Source organism: Musca domestica, unplaced genomic scaffold, assembly GCF_030504385.1.
Source record: "Musca domestica strain aabys unplaced genomic scaffold, Musca_domestica.polishedcontigs.V.1.1 47, whole genome shotgun sequence".
NCBI classification, from domain to species: domain Eukaryota; kingdom Metazoa; phylum Arthropoda; class Insecta; order Diptera; family Muscidae; genus Musca; species Musca domestica.
This window is the reverse complement of record NW_026712338.1, coordinates 3,334,147-3,355,998: the sequence shown is the minus strand read 5'-3', so window position 1 is coordinate 3,355,998 and position 21,852 is coordinate 3,334,147. Positions and strand designations below refer to the sequence as shown.

Genomic DNA, 21,852 nt, shown 5'->3' with positions numbered 1-21,852 from the left:
CAGCGACCCCAATCCAAATATTTTCGCATCCCCCAACGCCACAAATCACAGACCGACAACAACAGAAAATTTCAAATAAAATTTGCTAGGCTTTACTCAACAGCATCGCAAATAAAATTAATTGGCTGCATATATATATCATCACTCTGTAGGCCATCTAGCTGCTCATGGTCACGACCAGCATGTGGAATAATGGGATTGACCTCTAAAATGGGATTGTAAAAAATGTTTTTTTTTTTTTTTTTTTTTTTTCAATTATTATTTCTTTATGGGCAAGTAGTTTGATTTCATTTCTGTTTTTAATTTCGTTTGGCAATGGAAAATATGTTTGAATGAAAACACGCCCTGCTTAAGAAAATGCAATATTGGATTTTACCCTGAATGACATTCAAACAGATTCACTTTATTTCCCAACATTCCAGTGAAAATATTATTACCAAATAATGGGTTTGTTATGTACATTTAGGCACCAACTGCATATTCTGCCGTTATTCAATACTAGGTAACATAACATTTAGTCCTATTGGCTGGTGTATTTATAGGAATATCTCATTGTTTTTCAGTTTAGTTGTCAGTATTTATGGCTGGTACTGGTAATGCGCAGAGGGTATGCAATTGTCATTACTACACCTTTTTCAAATGTAATTCAAATATTTTTGAAACTCAAAAAGACCGTTTGTAATTTGTAGTATTTCAATTGTAGTTCGAAATTTCATTTATAATTCATGAGAGGTCAATTGTAATTTGAGAATTCCGGTTGTTTATTCATTATAACATTCCATTTTCGTTTTGAATTATTTAATTTAGAATTCGAATTAATTCATTCGAAACATTTTCTTGCATTGGCTTCATATTGGCATTTTCAAATTTTAAATGGAATTAAAATTGAAATGTTTCGAATTACAAATGTAATTCTCGAATTACAAATGAAATGTTACGTATTACAGGTAAAATGTTTCGAATTACATTCAAATAAGGTGTAGTAGTGCTAAAAGTGACTCATGAGACTACCAAATCTTAACTTCGAATATTTTTGATTACTACTGTAAAACTAAATTTTAGAGTATTCCACACATCCGATATATTCCATAAAAGTGATACGAAAAAAACGCCTTCAAGAAAACATATTTTTTCAGTTATTTGGCATTTGCAGTGCTATTTTTACAAGTTCTTATATGGACACCGTTCCGGTACAACAAATAATTTGGGTTCTCCTCTCTTTTACCAATTTAGCTATTGAAAAGGTACAGGAACCCTACAAATGTGTCAATATTTCATGTTGTTATCTTGAAAACTCTTTGTTTGGGCGATAATTTTCTTGACTCCATTAAAATATTTAAAGAACGATTGGGATAATATTACACGCCAAATAAAGTTGGTCTTGCACCGATAATTGGCATGGATGTCACTCAATCTCTATGCAAGATGTGCAACGAAAAAATATTTTCCGACTTATCAACTTTTAAGTGTGAGACGTCATTAGTCCATTAAAACATTAAAACGTATCGACTTTTTCAATGGTGGCACTCTCAAAGCAATTTATTATGTGTACATATCTGATTACGAAACCCTAGATGTACTGTTCGAAAACTAATCGAATTCGATAGATTTGTATATCCCTCATCATGAAATAAATGCCAAAGAGTTGATACGCTTCGCCAAAAGTGGTGAACTGACGAATTTGGTTTTCTCCGATGAAAAAAAAAATCGTTGTCCAGCAGTTTGTAAACAAACAAAATGGAGGGTGTATTTATGCCTTGGGCACGCAAACATTTTAGCCGCAGACCTTGGACATTCCAACAGGACTCAGCATCATCGCACTAAGCACGCACGAACCAAGAATGGTTACAAAATGAGGTTCCTCGGTGGACTAATGTGTCTGGAGTCCGCACGGCAACGTTCGGGCAGCATGTGACGCTTTCATTCGCCGTTTGAAGGCCATAATTCGTGCCATAGGTGACCAATTCGAACAAATCTAGACTTTTTCTAAAATTTGATGCTATTTCCGACATTATATGTTAAGATTCAATAAAATTTAAAAAAATTGTAAAAATTATGGCCTTTGACTTTGTTGCAGTTTTTTTTCTATCTCATTATTATCATTAGTAATTTTCTGTCATAGGCTGTAGTACCGATTCCGAACTTCAAATACGAAATGTAAACCAATTTCGGTGAATTATGTAGTTTATAACATTAAAATACCGAATAAAGGGAGGTACCTTTTATAATTTATGATAAAAGAGAAATTATAGTAAAAATTTTCACGAGCTTATTTAAATCAAATGTGATTGCTTCATTTGTGAAGTTTCATCTGAATTGAATTTGGGATTAATTCAGAGCTGGCAATGCAATTAATAAAACTAAACAAATCCTGAACACTGGTTCGTTCCGTTTTGATAAGTGTTGTATATTACCTCTTCTACCTATTAAAGTCAATACGCCAATTGAAGTCAAATTTGTGTTTACGTGTTTAATCAGACATTTTTATTGCCACTTAACTTGAATAAAACCATGGCAAATATATGTTGTTGTGCTCCCCAAAAACCGAGTGTGTCTTTTTTAAATATGTCGACTTGAACTATGGGTTATAACTCGAAGAAACAAAATAAATGTCCTCTTTCCTGGCGGGGAATTTAACTAAGTAACGCCTACTTTTTTAAATTTTGTGTAAATGACAAAAATTACTTTAATTCAAAATTTTCAAAACATTTCAAATTCCACCAGCAACACAAGTGGTTTATTCATCTACCGTTGAGGCGCACGTTGTAGTTGCAAAAACAACGAAATCCAAATGGGGTTTTAATTAAGTAATTATAGGCTTTAATGAAATAATTAAATTAAGACAATTGAGGTCGGTCGCCAGCTGGAATGCCATTTTCGGTAATGCTTCGAATGATTGCGTTATTTGTTTGTGTTTTATCAGAAAAAGACAAATTATATTTAATAAAAGCCTTAATGAAGGCCGATGGAAGGACATTCTGTGTGTGTGATTCATCATTGTGCCCAGAAGAGGGATGTGGTGGGAGGGTGGATTGGAAGAATTTATTTTCCTTTTTGCTTGAATATTCCTCCATCCATGGTGTGGAATGTGCAAGTGCTGACCTTGAAACTAGTCACGAGCAAAGCAACAAGAATGCGAGAGGGTGCAAATGGAGAAAGAAAGCAATGCACACACATAGCACAATAATGCGGACAAGGACAACAGATAAGTTGTATGTTCCGTGTTCTGGTGTCACAACTACAACACAACAACAACGCATGCACACAGACGGTCAAACGAATCGCGTTTTAATTGCTGTAAATCCCACTTTCGCTTTTCTTTAGTGAGGTATGATGAGCCGCAACGAAAGACTCTGGGACAGGTGATGTGTTTGTTTTTGTTTTTACTTTTCACTGTAACGTGTTAATTGTTATCCATTCAGGTGGATTTATTTAAATACTCCACACTGTCGGCATTAGAGTGTCTAATATTGTTACTTCTGCTGCTTTTGGCTTTTGTTGGGATGAGCGAATAAACGGGGAGCGCAATCACGCACACACACACACACATACACACACTCTGGATACTCGGAGAGACAAACGTCACGATACCACAACAAAATAACAGAAAGGGGGCATTTGTAGAACAGCACCGCCACCCGTTAACCAGTCGACTACCACCCAAGGGGTGGCGGGGAGGGGCTCAGGCGGATGAACGAACGGTCGGTCAGGCGCTCGAGTCGCTATAGTATAGATTGTGAGACGGAGCGTTTTGATTATATTTTTTGCGATGAACTCAGCAGCACGGCACTTAACGCTCACACACAATTGCCTCATCACTTTGCTTACCACGGGCTAGCGGTGGTGGTGGTGGTTAATTCGTTCCAACACAAAATTGATTTCAATTTCTTCCTCATTCTGTGTTCTTCTTCAGTTGGTTATTTGGTTTGATTTGTTGAGTTAATAGAACGCCCAAAAATCAATATTTAAACATTAAAGTAAACACAACTAGATATTGGTACATATATGTACAAAATACCTATGTACCTACATACAAGTGTCAGTAGGTACTTTCCTATTTGGCTATATGTACACAAATATTTACCTTTTTACGCTCTTATATGGATGGGTAGGTATACACCAAGTGTGTTTGGCAAGTAGGGAAAGAAAATATTCTTCTTTCACTTGGAAACACTCTTGGATATGGCACACATTATATGTATCTATATAATACACTTTCCTGTATGTATTATGTATATATAGGAAGATTCTAAAAAATGCATCTAGAGAAATTGCGCCTTTTGCAAAATACCCATAAACAAAGATTGTAGTTCCAATTCCACCACCAACAACCTCAACAAAAAAAATAAACTCCATTCTCCAACACTTACACTGGATTTGTTGTAGGTGTTCTTTCCGTTTCCTCGAAATATTGAAATAACGGTTAGAGGTACTCTCTCGCTCACAACACACTCAAATTAGTTTTTTTTTTTGTTTTCAATCGCTTTTCTTTTTTGTTTTTGAAACACACCAAATTTCTTGTTTCGCGAAATTTTATTTCAATTTTCCACAATTTGGAAAATATTTTTTGGGCTTTTCTGTACACAGTGAGTGACGTTTGTTTTCTTTTTCGTTTGTGTGTGGGGTAGGTATTCCTCTTCTCCTGCAAGTCGAAATAAAAAGTATCCGTGTTTCCACCAATAAATTGATTACGAACGACGACAAACAAACGACACAATTGGAAAAAGATGCAGAGATGTGGATGTCAATTTTAATTAACTTTTATTGAATTTTATTTGAACTTCGCCTTAATTGGACAATTTGTGATGTTTGTGACCCGTTCGCGTAAAATACGTGTGTTCATCTATTGTGAAAAATACAAAACTGTATGCTGGCATGCCTGTGTCGTTCATTCGTCGTGATGTTTCGTTCTCCCAAATAACAAAACGGCCGCAGACATTCATACACACGCGTATAAACGGCCGACATGACTACGGCACAGCCACTCTCCGCTCTACTCAAAAAACAAGTAACTCAATGTTGCCAGACTGTCTACGTAGCGCCACCACCGTGCAAACATTTCGATCCGTTGAACGAAGAGAGGGAACACAATAAATAAGTTAAAAACAAGTACTCGACCGAGAAAAGAGGGTTGCTTAGGGCTCCCTCGTAATGCGCGCGACGTACACACAAAACATTGGCCAGCTAGCAGAAAATAATAAAACTATGTTGTGGCATCTATTACTGGCTGTGCGACTTGTCCGTCCACCCATGTTTGAACCAACGTACCACTTTTACATTTTGTTTTTGTAAAATGCAACAGGGTGGCAACATAAGGCATGACATCACTTTTTTGCCACAATACACAAAACCTTTGGGCACACACACTTGCTTACTGATTGTACACTCGCATTCATACTCTGCTAAATTGAAAGTATCTCGAAAAATGTAAATAAAGAGAGAGAGAGAGAGATGGAGAGAAAACGTAAACAATTCATTGCCACTGAGATAAGAAGTGTTGCCTCCGAGAGCATGAAGAGAGAAAGAACGCCTGTCCAACTATCTAATAAGAATCGCTGTGAATGTCTGTGAGAAAACTGTTATAACCTTCTTGAGATTGAGATACATCTATTATCTAAATAAAGATAATGGCCTGAAGTTGTTTACTTCATGTGCACTCTCTATCTAGCACAGTTACAGCTGCGACTGTTTATGTAGCACATCATACGAGTGCACAGTTTCAGTATCTGAAAAAATAAATAGCCTTACAATTTCTTCTCTCGAAAGAACAAGTTAGAAAGTTAAGTACACCTTATATTGGGATATACAGAGCTATACAAAGTCGTGACTCCGCTCAGCTTATATGATGTAATTATTGATTTTTCAAATCTAATCATCACACTGAGGTTGTGTTCCAGAACCTGCTATCTAGTGCTAATTTGAAAGTCTTTATCTTGAACACTGTTCCCGCATACCAAAAAAAACATACACACACTACTTCCACTAGGTACATTTGGCAGTGTAAAAGATATGTTGATTTGGAAGTTCAGACATTTATGCAATTTTTTCGTTCTCTCGGAACGAATACAACAATTCCCTCTTTACTAATTTTACCGATAACAAGTACGGGAACACAACAGATATAATATCGTGCCCAAGTTTGACATTTTATTAGAGTTATTATTGAAAGAAACATACTATCGAAGATTGTCATATTTTGAGTGGAATGTACGAGAAGGAGTGTCCCGAAATTGTCCCTTTTTGCACCTTATGCGATACTTTTGAAACAACCGAAACTATCTTCACATTATATGAGAAGGACTGAATGTTTGCTCCCAATTTAAGCGTGATGCGAAGTTTGGACTACGTCAAATACTCGCTTTACATCATATACGGTATTTATATAAATCACTTCGAAAAAATTGTGGACCAGTTGTTAAAGAGAGTGTAGCTATGTGCATTTAATTTTATCGCGAGACCTTAAGAGTGGGGGTTCGAGAAGGAGTGGACCGATTGGTGCATTTTCAAAATTTAACTGTACTCATTGTAAAACCAAAAAAACATAGATGGGCATACAAGAGTTGCTATATAAGAGTGCCACCCAATTTTCTATATCTATTTAATTGTTTCCATTTTAGAGTTGCAAGTTGCAATTGCAGAAAATGCGAATATCATTGTTTTGAGAGGTCTACATGTGAAATCGGATAAATCATATATAGGAGCTCTCGCCGCCCTACAAACTTCGATCTTATCCACTTTTTCTGGTGCCTCTCCCACAAAAGATCAATATTTTTGCCTGGCCGCCTTGTCACCTCAGTGGTATGTGCCACATTTAGCATTACTGGTAATGACACCGACATATTTCCTGCAATACCAGTATCACAAAAAAATGACAATAACATTACCAGTAAGTCGAAAAGTAATGAATTATTTCTACAAAAATTCACAAGTAAAACTCAAAAAATATAAATTTAGCTGAGCTTAGATGGGATTTAAACCGCGGACCCCGGAGTGCAGCCAACTAAAAGTTGACATCTCAACGTTCCGAACCATTAACCGGCCATCCTACAGCAGCACTATAACAGATGTTATATATATTAAATCATCGCCACTAAAATATGCTTTGCTGTGAAAAACATTTGCTCGTACAACTTGAGTCCAACTTGGATTGTTTCTGGTGTTTAATTCGCATATGCATAATCGCAATTGGTGAGTGTGTGGTAATTTCTCTCCGATACTTCTTTTCACTGCAAACTTCAGATCACTAAGCTCATCTCGAAAGAGAAATAAAAAAATAACTCAATTTTAGCGTACCAAGTAATGGCCGCACAGAGTGAACCCGTTCATCTTTAATATAACGCTATTTATAAGTAATTACTATTGTCGAAATGCTTAATTTGATAATATTTTTTTTTTTTGCTGGATGGTGTGTCTGACTTCTCATAAGGAGATCCCTAGTTCAACTTCTACATCTGGCAATTGATGGCGGGTTGGCGGGGAACTCCTAAAATATGAATTTAGTGATCGATTTCCTTCAAATTTCATATTAATGTTTGTGCCAACATAAGATTATCGCACAAGATAATGGGATATACATATTTTAAAATCTAAGAATATTTTTCTTTTGAAATTTCTTTCTTCTCTAAAAATTTTCATTTCGCATTTCCATAGATCACGAAGTAAGTCTCAGAAATTTATTCGGATGACATTAACTGGTCCTACACAGAAATTTTTTAAAATTGTTAATGCCTGCTAACAAAAAATTGAAAATAAACATTTCCTCAATTAATAGACCACAATGCGAAATAATAATGAAATTAGCATGTTCGAACAAACTTGAATTTACATCAATGTCAAGTATACCGAAAATTACTAATCAATGGCTCAAGGTGATCTGGAAGGAAACCGGCTCTTGTTAGCGTAAATACACAAAAATTCCTAATTATCTCAACTGAAGAAATAAGACAAACAAGGCGCAAAAATAAAAAAAAAAACAAAACAAAAAAAAAACAAACTCTGTATGAACATATGTATGTAAATGCTGTTGTGGCAGTACAACCTACTGTACAAATACAGCTGCGAATTTTGCCGCTAATTGAATATTATAATTATGTACAAAAGATTTGTGGCGTGGGAAGAGCATCATTATTACGCAAACAAGTACAATTTGCAAAAAAAAAAAAAACACAAAGATGATAATAAATTTATTGATTCGTGATTTGGTTTAATAAACATCAGGACTGGACAATGACTAAGGCGATCGAAAATAAAAATAATATTGACTGGGCATCAACACATCAAAACACGTTCCAGGCGTTTTTATCTGACGGCCTATGTATTTTGAAAATAAAAAATAGATATCAATGTTTTTATTAACTAATCACTTTTGTAAGAAGTCGATTTGTACATCCTTATGGAATTCACGGCTTTTTGCAAGGGACCAGATCAAAACCTTGACTTTTGACAATATGGCAAAGTCCTGTCGACGAAAGCATAAACCAATACAACATTTGCCAAAACTACACGGCCTGTTAAAAGTTTTATGAGTTTAAAATACAAAAACAATAACTGTTTAGGTTATACGCAGGACAGTAGTAAGAGTCAAGCGGTTTTTGACTCAACTGCGACAGCATACCATTTTTTTCACGACTATGACTCCATAATCGTCTCCGAATTGATTATGAAACCCATAGTTCAACATCTACGAATTTTTGCTAATTAAAATATTAAACAAAAAAGTATATCCCAAGTCGGCGTGGAGAGTTTTCCTGACTCTGTCTCAGCAATTCTGGTTAACAAAGTTTGAGGTAGTTGTCCGCATAGGAAATCCATTATTAGTCCAAGATGGGATTCAGACCGTTGTATTAAAGTGCATTTCAGGGTTATTTTTTATCTTACCATAAGTCTGAAGCGCCTATTTATAAGTTGCTTGATCGCAATGTATAAAATACATACGAATATATCGTGCTCCCCTTTACCGATTTTTTGTTCTTACAAAAATTATATACTATTTCGCAAAATCGGAGAACGTCGGAGCAGATATCTCCTCATTATTGTATTCCAACCAAAGAATGAGTCTATTAGGTACATTTTAATTATACAAAAAAGCATGCTATAAAACAGGGAGTGTTTTACAATGGAGTCGTCACAATAAGTAAGACTACCACCGAAAGCCAATAAATTGGATAAAAATCGCTCTTAAAAAAAATAAGACTTGTTGTTTGAAGTACGAGGTGGCGCAAAAGTAATCCTCCTATCAGAAAATGCTATCAATTTTACGATTGGCCTCTAATGTCAGTTCTGTTTTGACAGATGTCAGTTTCTGTTTTGATAAACAATTTTTTAAACAATGTTACGTTACGGTTTCGGTCAGTATAAGATTTGAAGATGTTTTCGTGCCAAGTCCAGATGGTGCATTAGCTGTTAGCTGTTGACCATCAATCTCGTCTAAAATAAGCTCAAGCTATCCTTAAGCCCACCAAGAAGAAGATTATTTTTCATCAAAAATAACCATGAACGATGAGGCCCATTTCCATCTTGGTGGTACGTAAATAAGCAATATTTACGCTCTTAGCGCACTGAACATCCGCGTGTAAGACACGAAGATCCATTACACCTGCTCAAAGTCACTGCATATTTTCGCTGGAGGAGTCATCCGACCTTTGTTTCTTCGACGACGTCGCGGTTGCTGTGAATGGTGAGCGCTAAAAAGCAACAATCAACAAGTTCTTCACAACTTGATGAGCTGGGATTGGAAAACATGTGGTTCCAACATGATGATGCAACGGCAAAGACTGGAAGGATGCATTTTCCGGGAACCTAGTATCCCGTTTAGAAAATTTGCACTGGCCAGCAAGATCGTCTGATTTGAACGGGGTTATCTCGTCTTTCAGATCTTAAAGACAATATCCGTCAAGAATGTGAGACCTATCGCCTTAAGTTTTGGCCAAAGCGGCCATTTACATGACTTCATATTCTCGACTTGAGGTAAAAAAAAACTATGGCTATAGAGGGCAGGTATATTAGACATAGAAGAAGAAGATTGAAGACAATTGAAAATGTTGCATTGGTCTTTTTACTGTTATTCGGACCCGTTTCCAATTCAAGTTAAAATCTTCCTTTATACTTCAAAGGAAGAATTATACCACATCTACATTTAATTGTGAGACTCTAGACAACGGACATTTGTATAAAAAGGGTCATAAATTTTTGTTGAGAAGGTCATTTGTTGGTGGATACTTGATACACGCATCGACCAGCATGTGACGCGTTTCACCATTGGTTAAGAGGCTCATCAGACATATTAGGTGCTATTTTAGTGGCTAGACGAAGATCAAAACATTCTTTATTTCTGAAAAAAAATATAATTTTTTCAATTTGCTGGACAAAAGACTTTGGGGACAAACGTCGTTAAAGTCTTCACATAGTTTTGACTATATACAAAGGGATTCCCATAGTTTGAGGCATATTTCGCAACATTTAGGATAGAGCTGGATTACATCCAGACTCATTGGTACAGAAAACTGGTCATAGCGCTCCAACCTTTTGAGTAGCCCCATATAAGTTTTGGTCATGTTTTCCATTTCCAGATTTCGCCAAATTTTGTAATTTTGACTTCTCATTATTTAGAAACCCTATTTATAAAAATATCAATACACAGGGTGTGATGAAAAAACTGCAACCAACTTCAGACTGCTGTCATTTATAAGCCACTCAATCGACAGCTGTTAAAATTATTCCAGTGACAGCTCATTACATTGTTTACAAGCGTACAAAAGTATTTTGGTGAGAATTTACCAGAAAAAAGTTATTAGTGATGGAATTCAAGCTTAATTGTGTGTTTTCTTTATATATTTAACTGGAAAACCACAAGTGGCTATCGTTAGAGTACTCCAGCATTTAAATGTGAATAAATCTTATGTGTCTCGTGGCCGAAAAATGACTCGTGAGCTGAACATATCGCAATATTCCATTCGGCAAATATTGAAAAATGAGCTCGGGTTAAAGCCATTGACATTCAAAAAAGTGCAAGGACTTACACCGCAACAGAAAGAAAATATACTCAAAAGATCTAAAGAGTTGCTTCGCTTGGTCAATAGTGGTGAACTGCCGAATTTGGTTTTCTCCGATGAAAAAAAATTCGTTGTCCAGCAGTTTGTAAACAAACAAAATGATCGTGTTTACATGCCAAAGAGGTCAGCTGAAAATGTGCACCTTCGGTTGGCCACCAGAACTCAACCGCCAGTCATGGTGATGGTGTGGGCCGCCACAACAGTCGATGGTCGCTTTAATCGACAGTGTCATCAGAATAAATGCCGAATATTATCGCGAAAATATTCTGGAGGGTGTATTAGAGCCTTAGGCACGCAAAGATTTTGGCCGCAGACATTGGACATTCCAACAGGACTCAGCATGCGCCACACAAGAATGGGAAGACAGTTATGGAATGTGTTGTACAAAAAATTCCATCGACCCTATTTTTTTGTCCATAGCTACCATCTCTCGTATTCCAAAATATTTTTGTGAAATTATGCTTTGAAACGTAGGGTTACGTAGGGGCATGTTTTAGGCGCATTAGCTGACATCACAGCTTAATAAATTAAAAACAAAAAATTATTTAATTTAAAAAAGAACGCAATTTTGTCATATCCTAATATTATGTTTATGATTTCATATTGAAAATATTCCAACGTTTTAAATGTTCAACATTCGGCGAAGCTAATCAAGATAAACAAACATTTGTTTGGCTAATGAAACTGGATCCAGTGATTTTTTTTTTTTTTTTTTTTTTTTTGTGAAAATTTTCTTTTGAAATCGGTTGTGCAGTTCTGCAAGCACATACATGTGGATGAACACATATGTAGGTATTAAAGGCCTGCACAAGACGAATTATATGAATTATGCTTTTTTCGACACACTGACTTTGTCTACTCAATCATGCGCTATGTATTTGAAAAGCAATGACAACCAACAACATCCCCCATTTTGATTCATGTGTGCCATTGTCTAAGGTTCGATCGTGGCATGGCTGACTCGAATATTTGCATGGTGTTCTCGAAAAATGCAGGGTGTCAACGATCACATCGAACCGTGTCATCGTCAAATTGTGTGTCATTTGTGTACGTGTGCTTAAATTGAGAGAGTGTGTGTTACTTTCGACGGTGAGCATGTGTTTTTGTGTGTGCTGTAATTTTGAAGTAACAAACACCGCGTAAATATAAAATTGAGTTCAATAACAAAATGTGCATTGACATCAACAAAAGAATAGAAAAATGAAATATATACTGAACAATCCCAATTTATTGATGATTATCATAAAATTTTGGTCATAAAAAAAAGTAAATATTGTTTGCCTATTTTCTACCTACATAAAGTGTTCTTTTAAAATTAATGTTTGTGGGCAGAGATTTAATTCTCATATAATAACAGAATATGCACAGAATTGAACAATGGAAGTATATAGTGTTGTTACATGAATTAAAGTAGCACTCATTCTCATTTACACCTCACTACCGGAGGCAAACATTTATGAAATTATAATCAAAAATTCAGGGGATTATTGTTTTTTAATAAGGATTAAAAATAACCACGAAATGTGAATGTTTCGTGTGGACCAATTAGAAGTACCTTTAATATTTTAGTATTCGCCATGAAATTCTTTATTACAAAAAAATTATTTTTTCACATATCGGAAAAGCAGGTAGCGATTGCGCTGTGCCTTCATCACGTGTGTGTCTTTTCGTTGGCAATTGCTTCATTATTGTTGTTGTTTTTTTGATAGAACATTTTTGTATGACACACTATTCAACATTCCCGTTTATTGGTCATTACATGTTATGACGATCGGTTTGAGTGTGACCGACATGACGAGACATCGAGCATTTGGTTGGATGTCACGTACTGTTATGCGTTTGATCAAACAGGGCACAACATGACGAGCGTTTTCTCTCCATGGCATAAATAGAGAAAATTGTCACATTTGCAGCCTTTTAGTAGGTATGTACTGTAATTTGCTGTGCACTTATTGATGGATATTTGTATAGGGAAGGTATGATTGATGGAATACTTTTTTCTTCATTGCTCATACGTCACAGTCTCCGCAAAGCCAAATGCTATTGAATTGGTTATCGTTATTGCTACGATAAGTTCGTTTATCATTCCAAGCTAATATCGACGAAAATTATTTCATCATCGACAAATAAAAAAAAAACGCACCAGTTGATGATGAACAAAAAGCAAGACTTTAGAATGAATTTGGCTCGCGTAGGTCGATAAAACTACAATAACAACAACAACCAATTAATGCAATTAACGAATCCAAATGATTTCAATGTGATAACGATTTCGATTAACATTAGACATCATTTATAAAGCAAATACGTCACGTTTCGCTTTCATTTGTTTCAATGAAATGAATTGGGCAATTTACTAGAATGGAAGAAATATGTCATGATAGCAATGGAATTTGAGCATTTGTACGACACAAATGCAGTCAGTCAGTTAAAAAAATAAGTAATTTGTAATCAGATTGAAAAATAGTTTTCAAATATGTTGGCAAAATCCGCAATGGATTCACAGGTAAATCGGAATGGCATATCAGAACTAATGTCTAGATAGTAGTTGATGTGCTAGAATCCTGAGGCAAAAACAACAAACAATCAAAATAGCGAAAATTCTTTGGAGTGAGGAGTTTTTTGCCCACTAAGAACACAAACTGCCGAGTTGACAGCAACTTTGGTAAAAAAAAATGCTGTTAAACCCGTTTAAACCCGTGACAGTTCATTATATTGTTTACAAGCGTACAGAAGCATTTTGATGTGAATTTGTGATGCAATTCAAGCGAGATAGTGTGATTTCTTTAGCCAGCGTCGCAGTGGCTGAAAAATGGCTCGTGAGCTGAACATATCGCAATATTCCATTCGGCAAATATTGAAAAATGAGCTCGGGGTAAAGCCATTGAAATACCAAAAAGTGCAAGAACTTATACAGCAACAGAATGAAAATAGACTCAAAAGAGCTAAAGAGTTGCTTCGCTTGGCCGAAAGTGGTGAACTGCCGAATTTGGTTTTCTCCGATGATAAAACATTCGTTGTCCAGCAGTTTGTAAACAATCAAAATGATCCTGTGGTCAAAATCCTGGTCAAAAATACCGCAGAGCAAAATTCGGGTAGCGTTGTTCTAAAATTTGATGCTATTTCCGACATCTTTTGCCTTCATTCATTAAAATTTAAGAAAAATGTAAGAATTATGGCGTTTGACTTTGTTGCAGTTTTTTTATCTCATCCTGTATGACCCATTTTCAAAAGCTCTATAGACCTAAAATCCATTATCATCATACTTCGTTTCGTTCCACAGCCGACAGACAGGTGGAGGGACGGAAAGGCTACATTGGTATGGTCGTATCGACATTGTGCGGTAAAATGCTTATTTCGAGGAGTTCAAGACGGAATGACAACTAAGTCAAAGAGAGAGATGCAACACATCTATGATGTGGAGTATTTGAATCCAAATGGTAAAAAACTGAGTGCTGACCAATAAGATTCGAAATTATCCTTAAACCTCAACTTTAACCACAAGTCCACAATATCATCGATCTAGCTCAAGAATCCAAGAATACTAATCAAATCAGTTAGAGCCAAGCACAATCGAAACGAATGAAGCCTTATTAAAATTCACAGGGCGTACGGAATAAGAAGAAGGAGTGAAAGTGAAAACCATTTTCAAATTTCCTAAAATTCATCAGTAAACCTACAATACACCGAATGTTGACACCATTCTCGACGGGTAGTGTTGCTATTGGTGCTGGCGCTAAATAATAATACTAATGAGCCCAATTAATTATTTATGAATAATTGGTTAATGATATGGGGGTGGGATGGATGGATGGCTGGTTGCGTGTGCCTCGGTATGTTTACGATTGGATAATTCATTAATGAACACACACACACATAGGTATGAAGTTTTGTTCTTGTTATTGCATCTGCTTTCCAAGCAAGCATGATTGATTTCCACCCCAGCAGAGTGGCAATTTGTTTATGAAGTCGTACACCAGTTCATTCATCCGATGCATTTCTTTTTATTAATTGTTATATTTATATTCATTGAGTCCTTCATTTACAGTTGTCCGTCCGGCTTCTGTATTTCATCCATTCTTAGCTGGTCAATTGAATTGCGGTGCATTGTAATTTATTAATACACATATTAATTATTATTTATATTGTTGTTGTTGTTGTTGTTGTCTTTATTTCCATTGTAATAGAGCAGACTAACTGCTGAATGAACCAATTGACTGAATGACAGACCAACCTATAGAACTAGAAACGCGCAATTGAATAATGACAACAGAAAACGGGAGTAGGCCACCAAACGAACACACACTGACCACAGCCAAAGGCATTTCGCTTAGTGCATTTCGTTGCCAGGGGCTGGTAGTGTAGCACAAACGGAGATAACGCCAGCTATGACGACGATGATGATGACTATGACACAATATCGGATATCTCACTATCGCCACGCATTCTGGTCTATGCACTTGTTTACATATGTTCGTATGTATGTGCGTGTGTAAAGAAAGCTTCAATGGGCTGGTATGCCAACATTTAGTGAATGCGAGCGACAAGCATGAAAGCACCCTTAGGCAGTGCTTTAGAAATCCACATGAATTGAAATACTTATGCGGAAGGAAATACTGTCAGAATCTTTTTGGCATTTTGATGAGAAAATCTCTCAGCAATAGGTGATGAATGTTCTAAGTAGCTTGCATACCACGAAGGAACTTTATAAGGGAAAAGGGTAAATGCAGAACCATGATATAAGTGATATAAAATTACAGAAACAATTTTGGAAGATTTGTAGGCTAAACGCAAAACATGTTTATATCCAATTACAATCGGTTCGGCTAAACAGTTGGGAATGTAAAGCTTCTGAGATACACATCAGAGGGCTGCAACGAGTATGCATAAATTCAACCACACTCGGTTTCTTACATGATTTTTGTTGATGCAGTCGTTTTGTTTGATCTGAATGAATTGACCGTTTTCGGATCGGATCGGATCGAATCGAACGCTCAGTTTGAATCACATCACTTCCAATCAAACATGAGCGTTCGAGACGGTTTGATGTGTTCAGCAACATGAGTTGATCGAACACATGAATGTAAATGAGCAATCACAACCGTGATTGTTTTCTTTGAATCGAGTTCGCTCAGCTCATTGTTTATTCATCCAAATAAGCCTGCGCAGGTAATTTTGACGAACTATATTACAGAGAAAAGGAACAGTATCGGGCTGAGAGCTGTTGACAGTTTAATGTTTTTAAACTCTTTTAACAAAAATTGCAACTAAATACTAAAGACTGATATATGTTCCTTTTGTAGAAATAAGCAAATGAAATATATTTTTTGTTATTATTATTATTTTTTCTTTTTTGAAAAATGTGTTCCTTTTTTACAAATAAGTGACTGAAGTCGGATTTTTTGTTATTTTTTTTAGAAATAATGTGTTCTTTTTTAGAAATAAGCCACTGAAGTCTGGTATACTATAAGCCCAAATGAAATAAAAAATCGTTATTTAATAAATACCATTTGTTTCGATTTCTTCAATGGGTACTACTGCTTCTAGTATTGATAACCATACCAAAACTACAATACATGATTACGCTCAGATTCGATCTTTCGTATTTAATCGAATCAAATCACTCACCCTTCAAAAAAAAATCAAACCGATCATATTCATCCGAGATGATCGTTTCGGTATGTATTGTTCAACATTAGTTCGTAAACAAAACATTCATGTGAGCTGTTTGATTGCGAACACAAAACTTCGATCAATACATGTTCGATCACCACTTTTTCATTTGGCTTGAGCTACTCGAATGAACATGTTACTTTTGACCGACTGATTGAGTTTGATTGTATTTCCAGTGTGTGTGATCAAGCCTACTCGATCATACTCATTGCAGCCCTCTGATACACATACTATATCCATATTAATATATCTTGCCACAATGGTAAACAAATGTCATCTTCAGAAGCTGCTTTGGCTGCCCGAATTGTAACTGCAAGGTGCTCACCATTATGAAGGGAATTTTAATCAACTTGCTATAGCTACATCTAAATTGCAGACGTTTTTCCAGACTTAACTTGATCGCATGATCATTAAATGTGGTGAGATTAAGAACTGCAACAAGTCAAACGCAATATTTTTTACATTTTATTGAATGAAAGCAAAAAATGTCGGAAATAGCATCAAATTTTAGATTTGTTCGAATTGGTCACGAATTATGGCCTTCAAATGGAAAATGAAATGTTGCTCTGCGGTGATCGATACTTTGGTATTTTTTAATGCCAATCTTGCTTTCCAAAATACTGTGGGCTGCAAATGAAGCCAGGAACATAATTTTGCAACCATTCTTGGTTGGCGCGTGCTGAGTGCGATGGTGCTGAGTCCTGTTGGAATGTCCAAGGTCTACGGCCAAAATTTTTGCGTGCCCAAGGCTTTAATACACCCTCCAGAATTATTCGCGATAATATTCGGCATTTGTTCTGATGCCAAGGTCGATTAATACGAGCTGAGAGCGACCATCGACTGTTATGGCGGCCCACACCATCACCGAAGGTGCATATTTTCAGCTGACCTCTTTGGTAAGCAACCTAATCATTTTGTTTGTTTAAAAACTGCTGGACAACGAATGTTTTCTCATCGGAGAAAAACAAATTCGGCAGTTCACCACTTTCGGCCAAGCGAAGAAACTCTTTACCGCTTTTGAGTCTATTTTCTTTCTGTTTCGATGTAAGTTCTTGCACTTTTTGGAATTTCAATGACTTTACCCCGAGCTCATTTTTCAATATTTGCCGAATGGAACATTGCGATATGTTCAGCTCACGAGCCATTTTTCGGCCACGAGACACATAAGATTTATTCAAATTTAAATGCTGGAGTACTCTAACGATAGCCACTTGTGGTTTTCCAGTTAAATATATAAAGAAATCACACTATCACGCTTGAATTCCATCACGGATAACTTTTTGTGGAAAATTCTCACCAAAATACTTTTGTACGCTTGTAAATAATATAATGAACTGTCACTGGAATAATTTTAGGAGTGGTCCGACGAGTGGCTTGGAAATGACAGCAGCCTGAAATTGGTTGCAGTTTTTTCATCTCACCCTGTATATCTAAATCCAAACTGAGAGAGAGAGAGAGACATTCAACAAAATGTGGATGATATATTTTTAGTCTGTATGTGATATCTTGTACCAAATATCATTGTTACGGAGCACTATTACGGCATTGGGGGATTTATGCTTAAAATCAGATGAAACGTTATATGAGTACAATATCCAACCAATATTTTTTTAATTGGGGAGAGCAATTTTGCAGACTCTTACTGGGCAAAATGTTCTCAACCAAATTTAGTTTTCAACTCGCTGCTTGGTTTCGCCTTCATTGAAATTTTCAAAACATGGCGAATACATTTTTGGAGAACAGCTATTTTTTGCTGGATTTTTATGAATGTCGTTCGATAACTTTTTGCAATATTCGTATACGAGAGAGAAAATTCTCTCAGAGGTGTTACCTATATACAGAAGATATTGTAGTTATATCTGAACCGATTCAAAACAAATTGAACAGACTAACTACTAGTATTATTTATTTTATTTTTTTTAAGCTTAACTCAAGATATGAACAACCCTTTTATAATAATGGTTTGCTTTCGCATTCACTTTCGTATCGTCTAACAATTTTAGAGCGAAATATTCTACGCATTCGGTGCATAATAAACCCTTTAAATAAACAAATGAACTGTGAAAAATCTGATCTTGGTCGGGCTGTAAATGCGGAAATAAATATTGATAGACGAACGGTAGGACATGCATTAATCACTTTAGAAAATGATGTGTGTCTATCTAGGTTCTTCAGAATGTTACAAAAAATACACAGACACTGTTGTACCACAATGTGAGGTTGCTGCGGCTACTTGTTTTGAATGAATGCACTTGCAGTAGCTAACTAAAAAATTCGGTCACGAGAATATCGGTTTTATCACGAAAATTTAACTAACAATAATAAGTGTTATGAAATACTGCATTTTAATTCACTAATTGCTTTTTGTATGCCATTCAATATTTGTTCAAAACAAAACTGTTTCATCTTACTTGATTGTTGCTGTTTTTTTTTTCTTTTTTATTCGCTTGAAAATATTGCTGCCGAACCGCAATTCAGTTTTATTGAACTTCTATGGATTGTTTCGCTTTTCGTTAGAATGAATTTCTAATCAGTTAATTAGACAGAAATGGAAAAAACGACGACATACTTAAGCAGTCAGACAAGTTAGGTTGTAGGTGGTATTGAGTATAAAGTGATTCCACAAAGCGTTTTCTTTTTTTGCTATGACTTGCCCGACAGGGAATGTGGGGAGTAACTGAAAAAAGAAACCAATTTTGCCAAATAGACAGGCACAACGACAGAACTCAATGGAGGGGGAGGGGTGGATCAGAAGAACAAAACAATACCATAAATTCATTTGTCATTTGTGCATATGCGTGAACCTCGCCATCCAACTCCAGTGGCCAGCGAATGTAGGCGACGACCAGCGAGCGAGCCAGGCGACACCATTACTCCACTATTTTCATAATTTGCCTATGCGGTAGGGCAGGGTCGAGAGAGGCACTGCCGCGCCACATAGTATTCTGCTGGTGGCAAATAAATGGCAAAAGTATTAACCAACTCCAAGTTGTATGCGAGCGTAAACAGGGCTATCAGCTGACATACAGACGGTGCGCGGTCAGGCAAAATGGAAAACTGAAAGCATGACAGCAACTGCCTGCGATGACATCACTAGCGACAAACAAACACGTCGTCGTAGCTCAACAGCACTGAACTTAACTCAATTTGGCTTGAATTGACTTAGGAGTGAACGTTCGCACATTTCGTATTTCTACGCTGATAGATAGACAGATAAAGTCAGCGTGTTTCAAAAAATGTGTACATAAAAAGAAATAAACGATTTTACAAAAATATGTAATACATATTTCCGCGCCTTCCGACCGAACTTCGACGACCAACATGCACACATACAAGCATAGCTGCCGTCATAAATATCTATTCGCTTTGGTTTTTACCCAGATAGAAAGATAGTTTGTAATCTAAGTAAATGTGTGCTAAACATGAACAAAACGTTACAACGAAAGAGCACAACATATACATATGTCTATACGTTAACATACGCACATACATAGGTCTCGTGTATGGAGAGAAATGATTTGTAGCCTTAATCATTTGTCAAATCATAAATAAAAATGAGCAAAAATATAGCACAGCTATTGGAAATATACTTGTGTAGTTAAAAAAAATTGTATGTTTGGCCGGGTCGAACTTTTAATACCCTCCGCCATTTGGAACAAATTTGGCAATTTTCAAAAAATAAAATCCGTTAAAAATTCTGTTAAAATCTTATAAATACCGAATGTAGCCATTATATTAGGGTCTACACGACGACGTGGACGTGCATAGGCAACTTTTGTTATAAGACATTACATTATTCAGATGCGAAACTTAAAATTCGGTTAATAATGTAGGGAGGTACTATTATATGGAGGCTATACCAAAACGGGGACCTGCACTAACAATTTCCTGTCATAAGCTGTAGTATCCATTACGAACTTCAAATACCAAATTTGAAACAATTCCAGTGAATAATGTCGCTAAAATCATAAAAATACCAAATATCGGGAGGTATCGTTATATAGGGGCTATACGAAGACGTGGATCGGCACAGACAATTTACTGTCTTAGGCTGTAGTATCCATTAGGAAGTTCAAATGCCAAATTTGAAACAATATAATGTCGCTAAAATCATCAAAATACCCAATTACTGGACGTGCAGTTATATGGGGGCTATACGAAAACGTGGACCTGCACAGACAATTTTCTGTCATTACGAACTTCAAATACCAAATTTGAAACTTCCGGTGAATAATGTCGCTTTAATCACCAAAAATACCGAATATAGGGAGGTACCATTATATGGGGGCTATACCAAAACATGGACCTACATGGTCCATTTTCAATACCAAGAGTCCTGCAGACATTTGAGTAAAATTTTATCAACCCCCTTTATTTCGTTCGGATTCTAGAGTGATTTCCACAGACGGAATACTATGGTGGAGGGTATAGAAAAATGGTAATCTCTTTATGTGAATGTATGGATAGTTAATTAGCGTTGTATTTCTATTCTCGAAACCTTCTCCTCATCCCCATCAAGAGTATATATATTTCTGATCAGCGTACAATTTTAAGTTTGTCTATCTATCTATCCGTCTGCTTGTGGCAATCATGCCAAGTGATACACAAATGTGTATTATTTCATTAGGGTGGTCAAGTTCGTAAATCGGCCACGCAAGTCGTCATTTACGCAAATGTCCACACATATCAGTACCGCTGAGTATTTTGAATATATTTCCCATAATTATTTTAAATACCTTCCAATATTCAGTATTTTGGTGGTTTTCTCCGCATTTTTTGGTATTTTAAGTCCTTAATGAGTACTTTACCAATTTATACAGGCCTCATATCAAGGAACCTTCTGATATTCTGAATTTGAAGATATTCTAAATTGGATTCTTACGGCTTGATCGATCTCCCTTTGTATTGTCCGATTATAGACCCTCATTGAAATTGTCGCCGTGATCGCTTCAGATTTGGATATAGCTCCCATACATATAATTTCGCCCGATTCCACTTTTAATGTACACCAAATTGTTAATATCTGATATAATCGATATTGGCACATACTACCGAATTAAGCATAGAAATTAATGAAATCTTGTTAAAATCTGTTCAGATTTAGGTAACTTGTAACGTAGCCACTACA

The 21,852-nt window shown here is 36.1% G+C and overlaps 1 protein-coding gene across 2 annotated transcripts in view; it reads right to left on the bottom strand.

Annotated features, from left to right (window-relative positions):
* Positions 1-21,852, bottom strand: part of LOC131804623 (putative uncharacterized protein DDB_G0277255) — a 59,287-nt gene that overhangs the window by 15,448 nt on the left and 21,987 nt on the right. The window contains exon 1 of one of the 2 annotated variants that reach the window (XM_059127676.1): positions 4,371-4,874. The exons of the other annotated variant lie outside the window; for it this stretch is intronic. The gene's annotated coding sequence lies outside the window, so the exon portion shown is untranslated. Of the gene's footprint in view, positions 1-4,370; positions 4,875-21,852 lie in introns of those variants that run through there. 2 annotated transcript variants of the gene reach the window in all.